At 48.0% G+C, this 18400-nt stretch overlaps 1 protein-coding gene across 1 annotated transcript in view; it reads left to right on the forward strand.

Moving 5' to 3' along the window:
* The first annotated feature begins 708 nt into the window (after window positions 1-708).
* SPSB1 (splA/ryanodine receptor domain and SOCS box containing 1) overlaps window positions 709-18400 on the forward strand; it is a 69710-nt gene continuing 52018 nt past the window's right edge. The window contains exon 1 of the mRNA XM_025191604.1: window positions 709-985. The gene's annotated coding sequence lies outside the window, so the exon portion shown is untranslated. The remainder of the gene's footprint in view (window positions 986-18400) is intronic.

Raw genomic sequence — 18400 nt, forward strand, 5'->3', positions numbered from 1 at the left:
TCCGGGAGTGCATGAGTTTAGTCCCATTCCCCCCCTGTCCGGGAGTGCGTGAGTTTAGTCCCAGTCCCCCCCCCCTTTTCCAGGAGTGCATGAGTTTGCTCCCAATGCCCCCTGCCATGGGCACAGCCCTGCCCTTGCCTATGGGTACTTGGGGCAGCTGCGGCACCCTCTCCTTCTGCACGGATGAGGTGTGGTTGCCCCTGCCCAGCGAGGAGCTGCGTGGCCCAGCTTGGATCCCTGCTCTCTCTTATCGGCTGCCTCAAGAGATTAGGATGCAAGGAAATGGTTGAGGGGGCAAAGGCTGTGTGCTGCGGCAGCACCGGGCTTTGGAAAACAAACATGGTTTGGAGGGTGCCCTCGTGCAGGGCACTGGGGCGTTTGTCAGCTGGTTCTGGGGTGTGGTGATCTCTGGAGCTGCCTGCAAGTACCATTGACAGGAGCTCCTTATTTTGTACCAGGCGGGCATCTCCCAGTAGACAGGCCGAAAGCAGCAGATGTTCTACGACCTGGTGCTCTTTTAAGGGGATCGATCCTTTGCTTCCTGCCTATACAATGGTCAGTCAACACCCCTGGGTGCCATCGGCGAGTCTGCATCTAAACACATGTCCACTATCAGTGCCCTCTTGCCCATAGTGCTTGCAGACTCAGATGACATTAAGTGTATAAATGCCAACCAGCAGCTCTGCAGAGGGGGAAATTCAAGCTGTTTCTTCCTGGCAGTGACAGAGGTGTAGAAGGGAAGAGGGATCTCCGGCCATTCTCGTCGCCTTGCTGCGCCTGTTTGCAAGAACCTGCTTGCTCACCAGATCGGGTGATGGCCTTGCAGGCTATGGGCAAGCTTTCCAGGGGCTGCCGTATGTGTTCTGGGCACTTGGGACTGTAGCATGAGAGCAGGGCTGGCAAGTGGAGGTGGGAGGGAGAGGAGCCCTTGTGAACAGAACCATCTTGGTATGAAGACTGAGAACAAGACTGAGGGAGGCGGAAGGTAGGTGGCACCTTTAAGAGGAACTTAATACTGACACATGGGGGGACAACATCAGGACAAAACCTCCTCTAAAATCCTGTCTCTCAGCTCAGACTTGCCTTGGGTTGTCTGCCTGCATCCAGATGACTGATGCCTCCAGCTGTAATCCTCCCTCTCCTGTTACCTCGTTGCTTTGCTTTGCTGTTGCAGTAAGAGGTAATAGTGAAACTTTTACTCGCAGCTTTCCTCTGGGGGGCATTGTGCTGTTGCAGTACATCGGCACAGCAGGCTTTTCTTTTTTTTTTGCGTAGTCTCCTTTCCTCCTTAGCGGTTATTTAAGTGCACTCTAATGTGATTGGGGTTTGTTTGTAAACTCACTGGACACTTCTAAGATGTGCCGGGAACTCATTTGCTGCGGTGTGCTGTCCTTGTGTGGAGTTGGGTGACTTCGGATGCAGGCACCCAGAGCTAGTCTTATTTTCTGTGGCCTGCACACGCGCACCCCCCTCTAGAAAAAGAGTAAGTGGTGCCTTTTTCAAAAGGGGCTGGTCACGGATCGACCGAGGCTTTCGATTTGCACTTAGAGGGGCTAAGCCAGTTAGTGCATTGAATCTCCTGAAGTCGTACAGATTGATAAGCAACTTGTAGCCTGCTGGGAACGTAACCAGTGTTATATAATCTGCTGAATTTTCCATGTAAACTGAGGATCCTTGGGTTAGTTTCAGGATGTTTTTGTTTGCATTTGAGAGCTTAATGCTGGAGTCCAAGTGGCACCCCAGGGGTATCTGCATTTAAAGTGTGTTAGACTTCCAGTCCAGAGGGATGGGCTTGTTCAGCACCTCCCCGTAACCATTTGTGGGGAAGGAGCCGAAACCACATGTTCAAGTTTTATTGTAGTTTTATAGCTGCCCAGCCTTCATTTTGAAAGAATCGTAGTTTTGTCTCAGGTTTTTTTCCTTGGCGTCTGCTGTAACACCGCAGTGCGTTGTGGGTCGTGTCACACTTCTGTAAGGGTTTCCCAAGTGCAGTGAAGCATGGCAGTGGAGAACAGCGTCCCTGTTGTCTCCTTGTGGAGATATGGGCTACTTGTGGGGAGGTCTGGCTTGGTCTTGTAAACTTAGCTGGTGATGCCTGTGATGCTGTTAAATCACTTTTGCAGCAGGTACCAAAGATATATTAGTGTTGCTACTAACAGCTTCTCATTGCATATAGTGGCGGTGTGAGTGGGTATTGCAAGGCCTAGATGAGCGTATGCAGTAGGCTGGTAGGATGAGCCACCTGCTTGGTGCCCGTCTACAGTGTTTAGCATCAGTAGCTCTGAGAAAGTTAACAAAGAGGTTCAGAAATGGTTGCCTTGAAATGCTGAGCTAGGCTATAAAATAGCCTTGCCCACTTGCTGGGATAAAAGCAGCACTTCCTTCCTTCCCATCCTTGCCAGAAACTAACCGAGGCAGTACCTACATGGTAGTGCAAAGGTGTAGCTACAGCAGCATGGAGCTTAGCATGGGCTGAGTCTGGGTATCTACCCTGGATGCTAGGCTGACTTTCTTTTTTTTCTTTTCCCCACCCCTGCAGCCTCTGCAGTTGTGACTACGCTGCTATTTGTACCCAAGTTAGCCGGGTTGACCTAGCTTATGGCAGTGTGTCCATCTGAGTAGCAGTCGCACCTTGGGATTGCGGTGTAGGTATTTCCTGACTCAGTTCAGCATTGGCAAGTGTTCACCCAGAGGAAGAAATCTGGGATAGTATGTCAGTGAGACTATTCCAGTGTAATTGCCCCAGCATGGCATCAGGTATGTTGTGCTGATGCAGTGTGTCGACAGCGGGGGGTTGCATTGGGTAATTCACACAGTTGTAGTAAGTCTGTAGGCTGGCTTGCACCGGTATTATAGCGAGACAGTAGCACCACTAGAGTGAAGAGAGATGTGCCAGTATCACGAATTCGGGCACAGTGCAAACGGCCCTCGGACAGATCTAGTCCCCACTCCGTCCCAGCAACACCTTATGCTCAACCCCCCTCTCTGGGTCTGAAACCTTCAAACAGGACAAGGCTGCTGCTGTTCAGTCAGCAGCTGGTGCCCTCCTAGAGCGAACTTCATGCTTGGGTCACTCCGTTGCAGCTCCTGTGCATTACCTGCACTGCCGGAAGTGTGCGGATGTGCCCATGCTCCGGCAGCTAGTTGGTGGCAGCTACTCTGCTGGCAGTAGGGGCAGTTTCGGACCCAGGTCGTGTGCACGGGTTCATGCTCCAAGGTTCTGCTGGCAGGACTTTGAGCGTGTCTACACTCAAAGCCTGTCTCTGGCAGCAACCTCCATTTTCCCCTCTGAGTTTTGCATCCTCACTCAAGTGCAAAGTGGCTTCTGGCACTGTCCAGCAAGAGCCTGCTGTAGACCCTTGCATGCCCAGTTCTGGCAGCAGCATTGGGGTTCTGCCAGCATAGTGGCTGCAATGGAGCCCCCAGATGTTTGTGGGTGTGCAGATGCTCCAGTGTCTTGGCAGGGGTCACTGCTGTCTGTATCCAGAATTGCTATTGGAGATGTGGCTTAAGACCAAGGTCCAAGGCTGACCGAAATGGATGGCTTTGCTCCTTATGCTGACAGATGAATAATGGGCCATACAAGTCCTACCCAGGAAGGGCTCTGTAGGGTGCTGATGCAGGACATGGGTTAGACACCAGCTGCTTGCTGCTTCCCAAAGAAGTTGCATAATGCCCATGGGATATTAAATGAGTAAGTGTCTGTCTGCGCACCAGGTTCCCAAATCCTGGCCTGTGAAGTTCTTGTTTAGTGGTCTTTGGAGAGCTGCCTGGTGTCAAGGTGCTGACTCATTTCCAGCTACTGCATTGTCTTAGGCAGCAAAATACTTCCCTAGTGTTATTGCTCCATGTGAACAATGGCTGTAGCTGTCACAACTAGCATGTGTGGGGCCAGTATGGTATCCAGTACATGGTATGATATCCTTAAGTGCAGTCTACACTGTAGGGGAGGTTCAGGAACCCTTGTTAGGACATGGGGAGTGGGGGGGAATCAAGACAAACTCTTGTAAAGTGACTTTAGCTTGAAACACGCTAGCTTGTTCCATTCATGTCTTAGAAAGCTTTAATCTGTCAGACCATGCCTTTGAACTGGTATTGTGGGTGGATGGGATCTTGCAATCTATATTCAGCAAGCTTTGTATTGATTAGACCCACTGATGAAGCCAAGCTGCTGGAGATGCTGGTAGCTGTGTGGGTTTGAAGATGTTTTGAAGGGGAAATCATGCTGAGCTGTCAAACTTTAATAGTCATCCATTACACTTAAACCAGAACAGGAAGTCTTGAAACTTTTTTTTTTTTCTGTTAATAGCTGAGACTGAATGAGTGTTACTGTGCTGGGATACAAGACCACAAACTTTTCTAATGTTCAGCTGAATCAAAATCTCTGGTGCATCAACAGGGTGGCATTGGGATGGCATCTAAGATCGCTGGTTCACTTGATAGTTTGCAGGTGTTACCTGATTTCTCTGTTTTACAAATGAACGCACAAACCACACAAATCTGAGCACTGAATAGTGCAGTTAAAAGTGAGAGTGCTGCAAAACAAACTCAAGCAGGGCACACTACTATTCCTTGGTATAGATGGTCCATACTCAGAAAACTGAAGTAGCATTGTTCACTAACTTCTTGTCCTGTAGCTCATTAGGTTCAGGTACCTTTCCCCCCCCTCCAAGACCCTGCACAGTCCATACTGCAATATCCACATTCCCTTCCATTCCTCTTGGGTGCCTTCACTGCAAAACCTCTTCCCATCTCTCCCTTTACATCAAAGTAGGTCTCTTGATACTAAAAGCTAGGGGCGACAAGGCACAGCATTTCTTAAATTGATGACAATCCATAAAGACCCTCACCTTTCCCATCAATTTGCCTTGATGAAACAATATGATCTTGCAAGTGGTGAAGATGGTACCATTCCTCTTCTGCTTTCGGGTGAACTTCTTCATGCTGCCCACTTAAGTTTGAGAATTTCCCCTTCTTGGAGAGGGTTGTGGGTTTGGGTGGGGAGCAGTCTTGCTTCACACTTGGTAGAACTAGTATAAATTAATAGTAATTCTTAAGTCCTCCCTTCTCAGTATTGTTAACAGAATTTGGTCACTAGGGAGATGCATCGAAAGCTTGCTAGCTTCTTTCTAAATGAAACGGAACAAGCACACGTTGTGCTGGTGACAGGCTAAGAGTGAAACGTGAGTCTCTGTCACAAAGGGAGGTGCTGTGAGTCTGGGTGGACTTCATTAGAGTCAGACTAGTACAGGGGTGGGCAAAATGTGGCCCAGGGGCCGGATGCAACCTGCCAGGCCATTCTATTTGGCCTGTGGGGCCCCTAAAAAATTCAGAAAATTAACATTTACCTGCCCTGGGCTGCCTGTCATGCAGCCCTTGATGGCTTGCCAACACTCAGTAAGCAGCCCTATGCCCAAAATAATTGCCTGCCCCATCTCTAGCACCTATTCAGGCGAGGTGGAGCTGAGTGGCACTGTCTAGGTGCAGATGTTGGGGACTATCCAGTTAACAGATGTTCCTTTACTACAGGTGCTAGGAAAATTTTGTCCTGTCCAATGCGATACAAAGAAGGAAACCAGAATACATGGCTGCCTGTAAGCATGCTTGGGGTGGCCTGTTTTAATTAGAGCAGTTCCCAGACAGCTGCTCTAATGTAAAAATGGCTCACTGGCACGTGTGTTAAGCCCCCATGCATTTCAAAATGGCCATGGGGGCTTTATCTACAGCTCATTCAGTGAGGTTTAGTTAAAGTGCCCCTATGGCCATTTTGAAATGTGCAGGGCCTTAACACATGGGACAGTGAAGCAATGCCGGAGCGCTCTAATTAGAATGTGGAGCGGACTCAATTAATCAGATATATTCTAATTGGAATGCGAATGAGCACATGGATAGGGTCTAACCATTGTGCATCTAATCCAGGGTTTTTCTTCACATGTGGTGTTCCTCTTGCCCAGGCCTATCTCTTTCTGTGCTCTGTACTTGGTACTTTACTGCTTCCAATCTGCATCAACCTACTTGCCAAGGATTTGGTGAACTCCAGACTTGCTACAAGGCACTGATGAGCTTTAAATCCCCCTGCTGCACTGCTCTGCAAATTGGGATGTTCTCTGTCCCTGTACATTCATTGAAAATGATGATTTTTCTTGGCTGCTTTGTGCTGTGCAATAATTGTGTGGTTACCGTCCAAATCCTTATTGTTGAAGGAGGCTCAGATTGGCTTCTGGGTTCTGTGCACAGGTTCCCTCCTTGGCATGCTTCTAACTCACTGTGGGGATGTGGCTGTGAATGGGGTTAGGAGATATTCCTGCAACTCAGCAGCTCTCCTGATGTAGTTTTTGATCAGAGGTGCAATACTTTGATAAGCAAAACCCTATCAATGCAATCCCCAGTGCAGGCACACTTCCACTAGTGTAAAATTGCCTGTAAGATGGAGCTTATTCCAGTATGAGAAATGGGAAAGGGCACATGGCTCTAGTGTGAGGCATAAGGTAATTGTAGACTGGTGGAATGGTGTCCATACTGTGTGTGGCTTTGGCGTGGCTGGTATTGGGAAAGCAGTGCAGCCTCGTAATATGGACAAAGTGGTGGATAATTTGGACTGAAAAAGTAGGGAGTTTACAGCAAACCTTTATTCATTTTTTTTGATAAGCGCACCATGGATTCTGTTCTCTGGATATTGCAACCCAACCTGATAATTGTTTAGGCACCCCAGTAGCAAACGTGAGAGAGCTATTGTTTTTACCATTGATATGATAAAGATTTTTGGGAGTTGCTTTCAGCAGAGCCCTCGCGTTTGACTTGCAGACAAGGTTGAGCTACTTTAACTTACAATCATCATTTATTTATGGGGTAGCATAAAGAGTGAAACTTGCTGGCCACTTTCAGCCCATCTAGGGATATCATTATTTTTTTTTTCTTTTTCTTTCCTTCTGCTCTTTTTCTTCCCAGACAGATTCTCTGGCTTGGGATTCGTTCCTAGTTTAAGTGCAATGTAGATCTTAATTGGAAATAGTCACCAAGGCACAGGGGCTGTGATTTGCTGCAGAGATATCTATCTTGGTGTCTTTTTTTGCAAGAAGCAAAGCTTAAGCAGCAAACGGACTGCTGGGGAAGTAACGCACCCCTGATGACAAATGACTGTGCATTGTTTGTTTGCAACATTACTTTTTTGGAACTGGACCCTGAACAGGGAGTGATACTTGAATTTTGCCTGTCCCACCTTTGACTTGATGGGAGCATGTAAAGCGTGGTCCAAGTGAGAACTGCTTGTGTTCCTTAGACTCGGACAAGTTTTTTATTCCACTGGATGTCTGTCTGTTAGCCTTATCGGGTTCAGCAACCGCTGTGTGGGCTGCTATAGATGCCCTGTCTCCTTAATGGATGCTGCTGCCTTCAACAGCTCACTTAACACTTATCAGCTATAAATAGAGTGACTTGAGGCGACGGTGGGGTCAGGGAGCCATCTATCATGCCAGGAAAAATGCGATAAATGCAATTCTGTTTTTTTTTAAAAGCAACCATTGGGGAGAGGGAGGCACCTCCTTCAAGTCTGCTGCTCGGGCCTGTCTAAGGAAATACCTTGGGCTTGGTTCAGCTTCTTAGACTGGTGGAAACCCCTGTAGAAACATTAAGATCATTAGGGATGTGTTTAGCTACCCTGAAGCCAAAATAAGTGTCTCCACATAGGGGTTTGGAGCAGCTGAACAGTCGTTTTGGAGTTAAACTGTGTAGCCAAGGTGTGAGCTCTAGTGAAGGGACTCTGCTAGCAGTTACTTTGCTCCTGGACCCAATCCTGGTGACTGACCGAACTCCAGGCCTTGCTGCATCTTCAGTGTCTGGTGTCACAGCAGCGTGCATCAGCCCTCCAGTTCACGTGGATGTGGGCGCCTGCTGGGTGAATGGCTTGTTGTCTGCTCTTGGCTGAAACTTGGACATCAGATCTAGGGGCGGGGGCCAGTGAAGAGCATTATAATAGGTGTTGGCCAGTTACCAACCTGTACTTGGCTGTCACTGGGCTGCAGAACGGCTCTGCCTATTGCATTTAAACCTTCCCTGTTATTAAATGATTAGTTGGAACAAATGGCAAAAAAAATCTGTAGCTATTTTGTGGGGAGGGGAGAACAAGAGCCTCAACAACAGGCGATCTGTATGTCTCCACCTGTCTCATAAACATGAATGACTATTGTGGGAGGTTGGGAACTTATCCTTAGTAAGTGGTTTGCCTAAGGTTACACCGGAACCTGTGGCAGAGCTGGGATTTGAGGCCAGATCTCCAATCCAGCATCCCAACCGCAAGACCATCTTTCCTGTCCCACATACTCCCTCCGACGTCCCCCATGAAGGTGGCTTACCGCTCTGAAGCTCAACACTGAGTCACGCCTCAAACTCTTTCTCCCATCCCGTTCTTGCTTAGTCACCCTAATGCTGCATGACTTTCCCTTCTTGCCCCCACCCCCTGGTTCTGGGTGTGTATGCAGCCCATTTGTTCTTGCAAACATTTGTCATCCTGCATGCGTCTGTTTGGCTTAAAACGTACTTCCTTTCATTTTGCCATATCCAGCAAGTACAAATAGATCAAGGCAAATCGTGCAACTCTTCAGCTAGTTCAAGTAATTAATCGTGTTGCCCCTTCTTGCAAATATCCGACCAATATTTCTTGCATCTGGACACTACTCATCTGCTAGCCACCTTATTGCCCTGACCTGTGGTTCTGGCAATGCTGTCTTCTGTCAGTAACTGAAAGGGTTTTTGTTTCCTGGCAGTCCAGCTCGCAGAGGTAAGGGAGATCTTGTGGGCGTCTGAAGCGATGACTGTGAACGAAAGAATGCAGGCTTTGCACTGCACGTGGCTTTGCACCCGGTAAGTCCAGGAGAGCAGAGAAGAGTGAAGTTGCTCAGAGGATATGAGCGTGTGACTTACTAGGATGTTTGACTGCTTTTCCGGGCTCCATCACTGACTTATAGTCCGTGACTACAAGAACGTCACTTGATGTCCAACCACTTCTCACTTGGTGAAATGGAGAGGCCTGCCTCGTGGGAGAGGATGTGAAGAAGGGCGTGTTTGTAAGTGGCTGTAATCAGGAGCCTCGTGGGGCCAGGCGCACAGGGTGGCATGGGTCCTGATCCCTGGCACTCACGGTTAGGCGCACGCCACTCGCATGGTGCTTGGGGCCAAAAGGCTGAGCACCACTGGCTTTGATCCCTTAACAAAAGGTATGATTACCGGATGAACATATAAGCTGTTCTCTGTGCAAGCAGCTTTTCTGCAGTCTGGGAAGTAGGCAGGTATCCTTCACTCGTTAAACTGTTTACTTGATTACATGACTTAAGGGGGAGGGAAGGGAAGAAGGAGGTACAGCCAAAAGATTAGCAAGCAGGGGGCCTGACTTCCATTCTTATGTTAGCTCTGTGAACTATGCTCCATCTAGGTCTTCACGTCGGATACTATGGAAGGTTTTTCTCCTGGTTTTATGGATGAACGTATTTACTCAGCGCAGCATGCCTTATGCAAGCCAAAAGACGCAAATACGGTAGAGCTATAATACTGTTTGGCAAACAGGCAGTTAGGCCGTAATCTCACTTTGCTGGCCAGGCTGATACAAGGTAGCTAAGCACACACATTCTGCAAACACCACCCATCTGATATTGCGACTAAAAGGTCTGAGTGCGTTTGGCACAGTTCACGGCTGAGCTATGGCTGTGGGAAGCAAAGGGTTCGTTTTGTTTGCTGGAGGCAAAGGAGACATTGAGGCTGAGATTGAACCAGTTCCTTAGGGCTTAGTTAAAGCACCCCGCTGCCATTTTTCAGCATAGGGATGCTGATGCATGTGATGCTAGGGTCTGCTGGGATGCAGGAATTACCACGCTCCAGCAGACTTGATTAATCGAGTCTGCTCCAGTGGGCTGTAATTACAGCATGTCAGAGCAGTCTTGCTGCACGTGTATAGGTGCCCTTAGGGACCAGCACCCCTAGTCAACTTTTTGGCTGATGACTGAGGTGGCATCTCTGATGGTAGCTGTGGCAGAGCATGGAATGAATTGCTATTCCTGTGGTCTTGGCCATGTCTTCAGACCTCTTTGAGCCTTCACTGACTCCTGATTAAAATACCAACCCCTTTTCACATGGGTGCTAAAAACAGCTTGAAGTTTAGGACAGTTGAAAGTTGGGGTGGGGCTGAAGCCACACAAGGACTTCTGCAATGCCTTTATGTCCCCCTGCCATCTTTTCTTTGGACTTGAATCAAGGTTTTCTTTAAACTAGCTTGGCTCTTAGGAGGCCTTGCTTTCTACTGCTTCCAGACTCTGCAACCTCTTTGCCAGTCCACAAGGCTGCAGAAATCTGCCATGAATGGCAATGAGGTGAGGTCTAAAATTTGGGGACTTGATCAAAAGTCCCATCCCCGGCTCTTCTCACTTTGCTTGCATCTCCAAGTGATGATTTGTACTCCTTGGCTCTCTTGCTAGATATTATCTTAAGACATTGCATTCATCACTTCATATATCTGCCACCATCAAGGTCTTTACTACCTTTAGGGCTTTTAGTACAGTAGACAGTACATTAGGTCAAACGGACTTCTTCCTTTTCATCTGATGCTCTTGGTGGCAGACCTTGGCTCTGCACACACTAGCATACTGCTGGAGCTGTGATGCAGGGGGTTGGTCAGAGCTGAGACTTGCCTGCACAGCAGCTACTAGCATTTGGATAGCTGGTAGTGAAAGGAAGCTGCAAACTGCTGGTGTGGATGAGGCTTTTTGTCTTTATCTGCTCTTGCCTGATGATAGATCTCCATCTGGCAACAGCCCAATCCTTGGCTAACCTTCTTCTGTGACCCTTGTTAATTCATGGACCCATACTGTCTGTGCTTGGATGTGAATCTGCTGGCAATTCTTCTTTGTAACTTTAGACATGGTAATTCACCTTTAAATAATCCTAATATTTTTGCACCTGGTGCCCAGTGGTCGAAAAAAGCAGGTATAGAAGTACTAACAGTTCCCTATGTCTCTGGCTTGACAGCAGTAGGGAGGAATAGTCTCATTTGCAGAAGCTTGTCTTTGCCTCTCTTTTTTTTTTTTTTTTTAAGCTCAGTTTCCTTGGCCCCAATATTAAGTCTCTGAAACTCCTAGCTAGAACCTCTGGTAGCACTGGTACTGCAACTTTAATGTAGCTCTGGTACAATTTCAAGATGAGCCCGTGGAGTTAATGAACAAGCATGCATAGTCTAGTGCCAGCTGAAATGTGTTGGGAGCACCCTGAGTTGGCTAGTTGTTGATGGAGGAGCAGAGGCTGCGGTTCAGACAGCATAAATTCAGATGCATCTTGAGAATGTTGTGTTGAAATGGCTATACTGATGGTTCAGGAAACCGCATAATCCTGTCTGCAGCAGCACAAACTTCCTCAATCTTGACATGGAAGAATCACTTCTAGGATTACACGAGATAAGTGCAGTCGTCTCAGCTCGGTTTGGGAGATGGATGCTGGGCATGCACTCTGCTCCACTGCACACATGCATGCCCTCCAGATGGGTCACTGACCAGACTCAGGATGGTGCTAAACATTAGATGCTAATTACTAACTTGGTCTGGACACATGGTTTAGAGCTGAAATGCTACATGGCTTCCTACCACCCTTTTGAGCCATCGGGCTACCTGCAAATTGGCCTCTTTTGCATATGGATTTTAGAGGGAAGTGTGACTCACATAACTGATTTGTCTTGGTAATGGTGGAAAAACTGGCTTGCTGGGATATGGAACAGGTCAGGGGTGCTGGCCAAACCAGTGCATGTACTGACTGGTGAAGTGGATGCTTACTCAGTCTCCTGACTGCAGCTTGCCTCAGATCAGTCTTTAGGTCCAAATCTTTCTGGCCAGCTGGTGCTTGTAGTGTTCTGGCAGCAATACTCTGCCCCAGGGAGCTGCGTTTAGTGGGCTGAGCAGAGGGCTGGGAGCCAGGAACAGCTGTGTGCTAATCCCAGCTGTACCACTGACGTGCTGTGTGGCCTTGCTCAAGTCCCTTAATACATTGCCCTGCATTTTACAGAAGGGGAACTAGTGGTTAAGCTCCGTCTTTCTGCTTAGTAGGGCTTTTGAGGGCTGCTGCAATACTTGTTTTAGGCATTCCTATAGGCATACCTATTGCTTCTGGGTATGGCATGAAGCAGCAGTACTTATGATGCAAGGACTTGGTTTCTTTGGAAGGGGAAATGAGTCTGTCTGCACCCTGAACTTGGGATGTCTGGAACTGTGCTAGCGCATGCTAGAAACCTTATTTCTGGCTGCTGCCTCATACCAAGTTTGCAGTGGAAAGGATGACTTCTGGGTAACTTCTTGACTTTAGGTGGGAAGGAAGAGATAAGCAAGGACTCTTGCAAAAGAGGCTTTCTTGGATATCACCTGCTAGGCAGCCCTCCCCTTCCTGTGGTGGGCTATGACTAACTAGTACGTCTCAGAGTTTCTGCAAGAACATAGTCATGAAGCAACAGAAGTCATCCCAGCTTTGCAGAGGGAAACAAGCTGCTTTCAATCAGTGCAGCCTCAATAGTAAACCTTGTTTGAAAGGAAACTGGTACTAGTGCTTTGAGAACTCATTATTTGTTTTAAACCAAACAAATCCTGCAGTGAGACTAGCTCTTCATTCCCGAGCAACCTGAGTTTGGATGTTTTTTGGGTCACAAGTGTATTGGGTTTTTAGCCTCTGTCTACAGCAGGGGTAGGCAAAATACAACGAGCAGCCACTTGCAGGTGGCCAAGTGGGTAGAAGGTGGCTTGGGGCAGGAGCTTTCCCCATGCCTGGCTGGACATATGCCCAGCATGCATCCCCATGGGTGCTACTCTTACCTGTGCTACAGGCTGCCCAGAGTGGCACAGCAGGGGCAGGAAGAGGACCCACTGGAGGTGGTGGGGGGCTGAGCAGTACCTGGGCGCTGCAATTGCACCAGGAACAGCCTTGCCAGGAAGCTGTGTGTGTGGGCTGGGATCCTCCGTGGGCATAAGCCAGAGTGCAGTGCAGCAAGGACTGCCCCGGGCAGGAGCAGATGGGGTTTGGTCACATGTGGAGTGCTGCTGGGACAGCTGGGGGGGGTGCACACCACACCTGTACAGCACTGGGCGAGCTGTGCTACACATGCCCCTTGCCCCCACCTCCCTCCCACCATTCCCGGTTGGCTGTCGGGACCTGGTGCATGGGCAGGCCCCTTCCCCGCCCCTACACGCACTATACAACAGTAAGACTTTATGTTGAGCTATTATGCAATTGCTTCTATATATACAAATGTATAAATAAGGACAAAAATATATATTTTTAATGAGATTAAAATGTTATAGCACAGGTTGTTTTTTTTTAGTGTATGATTTGTTTGTCATCTACAACTTGTTAAAATGTCTTCTGAAAGACCGTGTATGCGGCCCTCAACAGCTCACCAAAACTCGTTCAGTGGCAAGCCAAAATAACTGCCCGTCCCTGGTCTACAGGATGGAGTATCAGTGCAGGCAGCACTTGATGGCCTGCTCTAAGATGGTAAAGGTGACTGATGTGACTAATGGTTTAAGCCAGATCACACCTGTCTGAGTTGAACCAACCCTGTTGTGTTAAACACGGGGATACGAAGGAGTGCCTGTTATGGAGGGAAGCTATGCTCAAATGCTCCAGAACTGGCAGCCAGAAAGAGAATCCAAAGTATTGGGTAGGGCTGTAAGTCTTGCTGTTTGAATTTCACTTCTGGTCTAACCAGAGAATGTGGTCCACTCCAACATCCCTTTGTCTAAAAAGAGACCATGACTTTAGGGCATGGCCGAGGGATTTTTTTTCCCCAATGACAATCTTCCTCCCTCTGTCAGTCACTGAATCTGTTGCAATTACTATTGATCTTTCATAAATAGCACTCCTGCCAGTACATCAAAACCCTCCTTACTACCATGCTTATCCACAGAAATAGCATCTGATGCAACCTCACCTCTATGACCTGAAGCCTTATTCTCATTAGAAATCCTGGATCCTGTGGAATCTAGATAGACCTCTGCTTTCCTTCTTATAGGCTTGGGAAATCTAGGTTAGGGCAGAAGTTGCACAAAAGCAGGTATAAGTGATTGGAAACCAGTTCAGATCTGTAACGCAACAGGGTTAGGGACAAGTTTCGCATAAACCGGCTTAAGTGATCGGAAACTGGTTTAAACCTGTAGCAGAACGGGAAGTTCAGTGCACACAAACCGGTTTCAAAATGGCTGAAACTGGTTTAAGGTAAACCTGGTTGAATGTAGTATCAGACTCAACTGATTTTGGGTCAAACCAGTTCATGAAATTGTCCCAGACCCCTTCCTGGTTCAAGTTTTTTAAATCTTAGTCCCCCAGCTTGCTTTCCAGCCATAGGCTGTGCTTTGCTGTCTGCTCTAGCAAGGAAGGGCTGGGGAGGGACTGCCCCACCCCCCAGCAAACCCTGTCTAGGGTCAGGGATGGGGGTTAAACTTCCCTTCCCCTGAGTACAGAACTGCCCAACCCTGCTAAAAACTTACTGCTGGCTGTTACTGTGGACTGCAAACCCCAGAGGCACCTGGAAGCAGGAAGAGTAAGTGATGAGCAACCCTGCAGAGTCCTGTTGTTGTGATTCTGGGCTGCAACCCCCAGAGACCTCAGGGGCAGCAGGAGGAGGAAGTAAGCACACAGCCCATGCTGGCTGTGTGCCAGAGATCCCTGCTTTTGCATCTCCTGGCTTCTGACTTGAGCCGCTGCATTTCCTGAATCAAAAGAAAATGTTTGTTCAGTTCTTTCTCAGTTTAATCTCTGCATTTTAGACTAAGCTGCAAAGAGTGAATCAATTCAGCCTTAGGCTTTTTTTTGATTATCTCTACTTAGCCCAGAAGTTCAGTGCACATAAACAGCTTTCAAAATGGCTGAAACCAGTTTAAGATGAAACCTGGTTGGATATAGTGTCAGACTTTTGAATTCTGGTTAAATCAATTTATTGAACTTCTGTCCCAGAACTAAATTGGAGAGTACTGGGCTAGACCAGTCTACAGTGAGTTGGGGGGACAACTGGCTTAGAGGCCAATCCCAGAGAGGTGTAATCAGTGAGAGCGCCTCATCCTGGAGGGCCATCTCCATTGGTGTCCCCCAGGGATCTGTGCTTGGACCCGTGCTCTTTAACATATTTATTAATGACTTGGATGAGGGGGTAGAAAGCTCAGTGATTAAGTTTGCAGGTGACACTATGCTGTGGGGAAGCGTGGGCACATCAGAGGCTAAGGTAAAGATCCAGGGTGACCTTGACAGACTGATTTTTATGGGCGGAATAGAATCGGATGAGGTTCAACAGGGAGAAGTGCAGGGTTCTTCACGTGGGTAGGAAGACCCTTCACCATAACTATGTGATGGGAGGCGGTACACTGGCTGGCACAGCATCTGAATGGGACCTGGGGGGTCACTATCAACTGGAAGATGAACATGAGATGACAGTGCGATGAGGCTGCCAGCAGGACAAATAGAACCGTGGTGTTCATCAGCCGACATGTTGCCAGTAGATCCAGGGAGGTGCTTCTCCCTCTCTGTTTGGCATTGGTGAGGCCACAGCTGGAGTCCTGCGTCCAGGTCTGGGCACCACACTTCAGGAAGGACGCAGAGAGGATACAAAGAACAGCCACCTGTATAATTAGGGGCCTGGAGGATAGGCCCTATGAGGAGAGACTCTGGGAACTCTGCCTGTTCAGTCCAAGTAAGAGCAGGCGAGTGGTGACTTCAACTGCCTACAAGTACGTTAGGGGTGAGCATCAAAATCTAGGGAAGCAACTCTTCAGGAAGACACCTCAAAGGAGGACTAGAACCAATGGGCACAAGCTAATAGAGGGAAAATTTAGGATGGATATAAGAAAAAACTTCTTTTCCATAAGGGTTACCAGAATCTGGAATACACTCCTAGCAGAGGTGGTATAGTTGCTATTCTTGGAGGTGTTTCAAGATGAGGCTGCATAAGCACCTTATTGGGCTCAAACAAGCTCAATAACTTCCTGCCCATGGCAGGCTACCAGACTTGATGATCTTGCAGGTCTCTTCCAGTCTTTCAGTTCTATGCTTCTGTTCCCCTCTAGACTGAAGCTGTCTGCTCCACGTGAGCAGGGAGGCATAGTCTGACACCCCCCCCCCCCCCCATCTTCTTGCCTAGGCCACTGCAGGCATGTGGCTGCATTTCCAGAATCAAAAGTGAATGTTCGCTTGCTTATCAGTTCAATCTCTGCAGCTTGGACTAACCTGTCGATTCAGCCTCAGGCTTTTTGACTGTCTGTACTTAGCCCTAATGGTGTCAAATGCTCGCTGCCTAATGTAAGGAAGCTTTAGGTATATCAGTTGGAGCCATTCTCTCCAGCCTGACTCTGGTAGTTGGGTCCTTGCAACCTTCACAGCATAATATGGTCAGCTTGTATGGAAAGTTCAGTTTAACGTTCTGCAGCACAGCAGACAACATTGTGTGTCCCAAAAAACTCGGGAATTAGTCTGTCCTATTTCCCAATGAGAAACTAGGTTAAAAAAAAAACAAAAAACCATTGCTCATGTCTGTAAGTCTTATTTATAAAAAAAAAAAATACAAACATTTTTCTTTTGTTTTTTGTCATGCTGGGGAGAGATGGTGATAAATATGAGGAAAGTGGATCACAGGAACGAAAGATGAGTTTCCCAAACTCTGGGAGAACAGCATTGCAAATCTGTCTTGGGTAAACAAGTGCTCTTCCTTGTGTTATTCTGCAGAAACTGGCTTTTAAAAATGAATACAAACAATCCTTGCACTGGCTAACCACCCAACTTCATTTCTCATGCATGAGCTCAATGTAAAAACAAAGGAGTCATCCTTTACTTGTCCTGCTCTCTTTCTGTGGTCCCTGCATGGCTGGGGAGTTAAAAGAGCTTTCATGTAGAGACAAAATCATGCTTGAAACTAACTCCCCCCTGAGCAAGCTATTGTGATTATAAATAATGAGGAAACTAGCTACAAGCTCTTTATTAACGTGGTGAATCAGCCTTTGTCTGAAGGAGCCTTGCGGATATTGTCTTGTAAAGTAAGGACTATTTTTCTTGCTGGATGTTTAGTTTTCTTTTCAAGAGGCCTCTGATCTTGCCTAATGCCTTCTGGGCAGGATTTGGATGCTGGCTTCTGTTCAAACTTGTGTAGTGGCAACTGTTCAAAAATGCTTTTCTCCCACCCTAGCCAGGGTGAGCTGCTGTAGGTTATTTAGTGCAACCGCAGAGCTCTGATAACCCTTTGAGAACGAACTAGACCCTTCTGGCCATCTGGACAGGAGTTCACGGTAAGCCATGTAGTTGGGGGATTGATTGATTTTTGTGTTTTTCTTTTTTAATGGACTTGAAGGTCAAGGACACCACTAGTGACTGGGGTGCTCTTAGGCATGTAAAGGCAGAGTCTGCACTGAAATGCTTCCAGACGGGCTCTGGCAAATAAAAACAGCTGTGAAGTTGTTAAGCCTGGAGCTCAATACAAAAAAAGTCCTAATACGTGGGTTGGAAGGACTGCTTAATGACTTGAAGTGGGATTCTGGCTATTAGCTTTGCTGGTTGGGGCCGGTTGGTAAAATGCTAAGACCAGGGCAGCAGCCCCTTCTGGAGTGAAAGGCCTTGCAGTCTTTGACCTTGTTGCTGATATGTGAGCGGAGGCCGGGACCGATGATCTAACCGCCCTCCCCTGGTTTGGGCCCTCTAATGCAGTTTGGATTGTGATATGTGGTGAGGTCTTGTTTCCGTGGGCTCTGGATGGTGCCATGCTAAATTTTACCTTCTGTTAAGTTCATTGCATGAAGTTAGCCTTGCTCTCCAAGGGGACTGATTTGGGCGCTGCCAAAAACAGGCTCTGTAGTGGGCCCATTCCCGTGGGGTCTTCTGACTATGCTGAAGGAAGGCCCACCTACCAGGGCCCCACAGCGCAGATGCTCTTTGATTCCTGAAACTGAATTGGGAAACACACTTGTAATACTTCATTTACAATTTAATTGTGGGGGGGGAAGACCAGACAGTTCTGGGGAATTACCAGTAAGCTGTGCCTTCCCTGTAGGGCTGGTCCTGCAAGTGCTCTTCTGTTGCATTGGTCCTAGCGCATGGTGATGTTGAAGCGAGACGGGCTAGACTTGGGGGGAAGCTGACCCGTGCCTCTGTGTGAGAAACAATGTTTGTCTTATGCGTCCTTTTAAGAATTGCTGTGAAACAAAATGCCTGGGATGGCAGGGTTGTATGCCTACTTGTACATATCACTGTCCTGCTCCGGGCCTCACCAGTGCTGGCCCTGGACACTGGCGCAGACCCCGTTCTTCCTGCAGCTCTTGCCTGAATGTCCCACTCCTGTGCAGGGAGGCACAGTCCCAGGCCAGAAGCCCCTGCTAGGCAGGGGCTTCCAGCTGGGGGAAGGGGGGGG

The sequence above is a fragment of the Alligator sinensis genome, unplaced genomic scaffold (genome assembly GCF_000455745.1).
Source record: "Alligator sinensis unplaced genomic scaffold, ASM45574v1 scaffold457_1, whole genome shotgun sequence".
NCBI lineage: Eukaryota > Metazoa > Chordata > Crocodylia > Alligatoridae > Alligator > Alligator sinensis.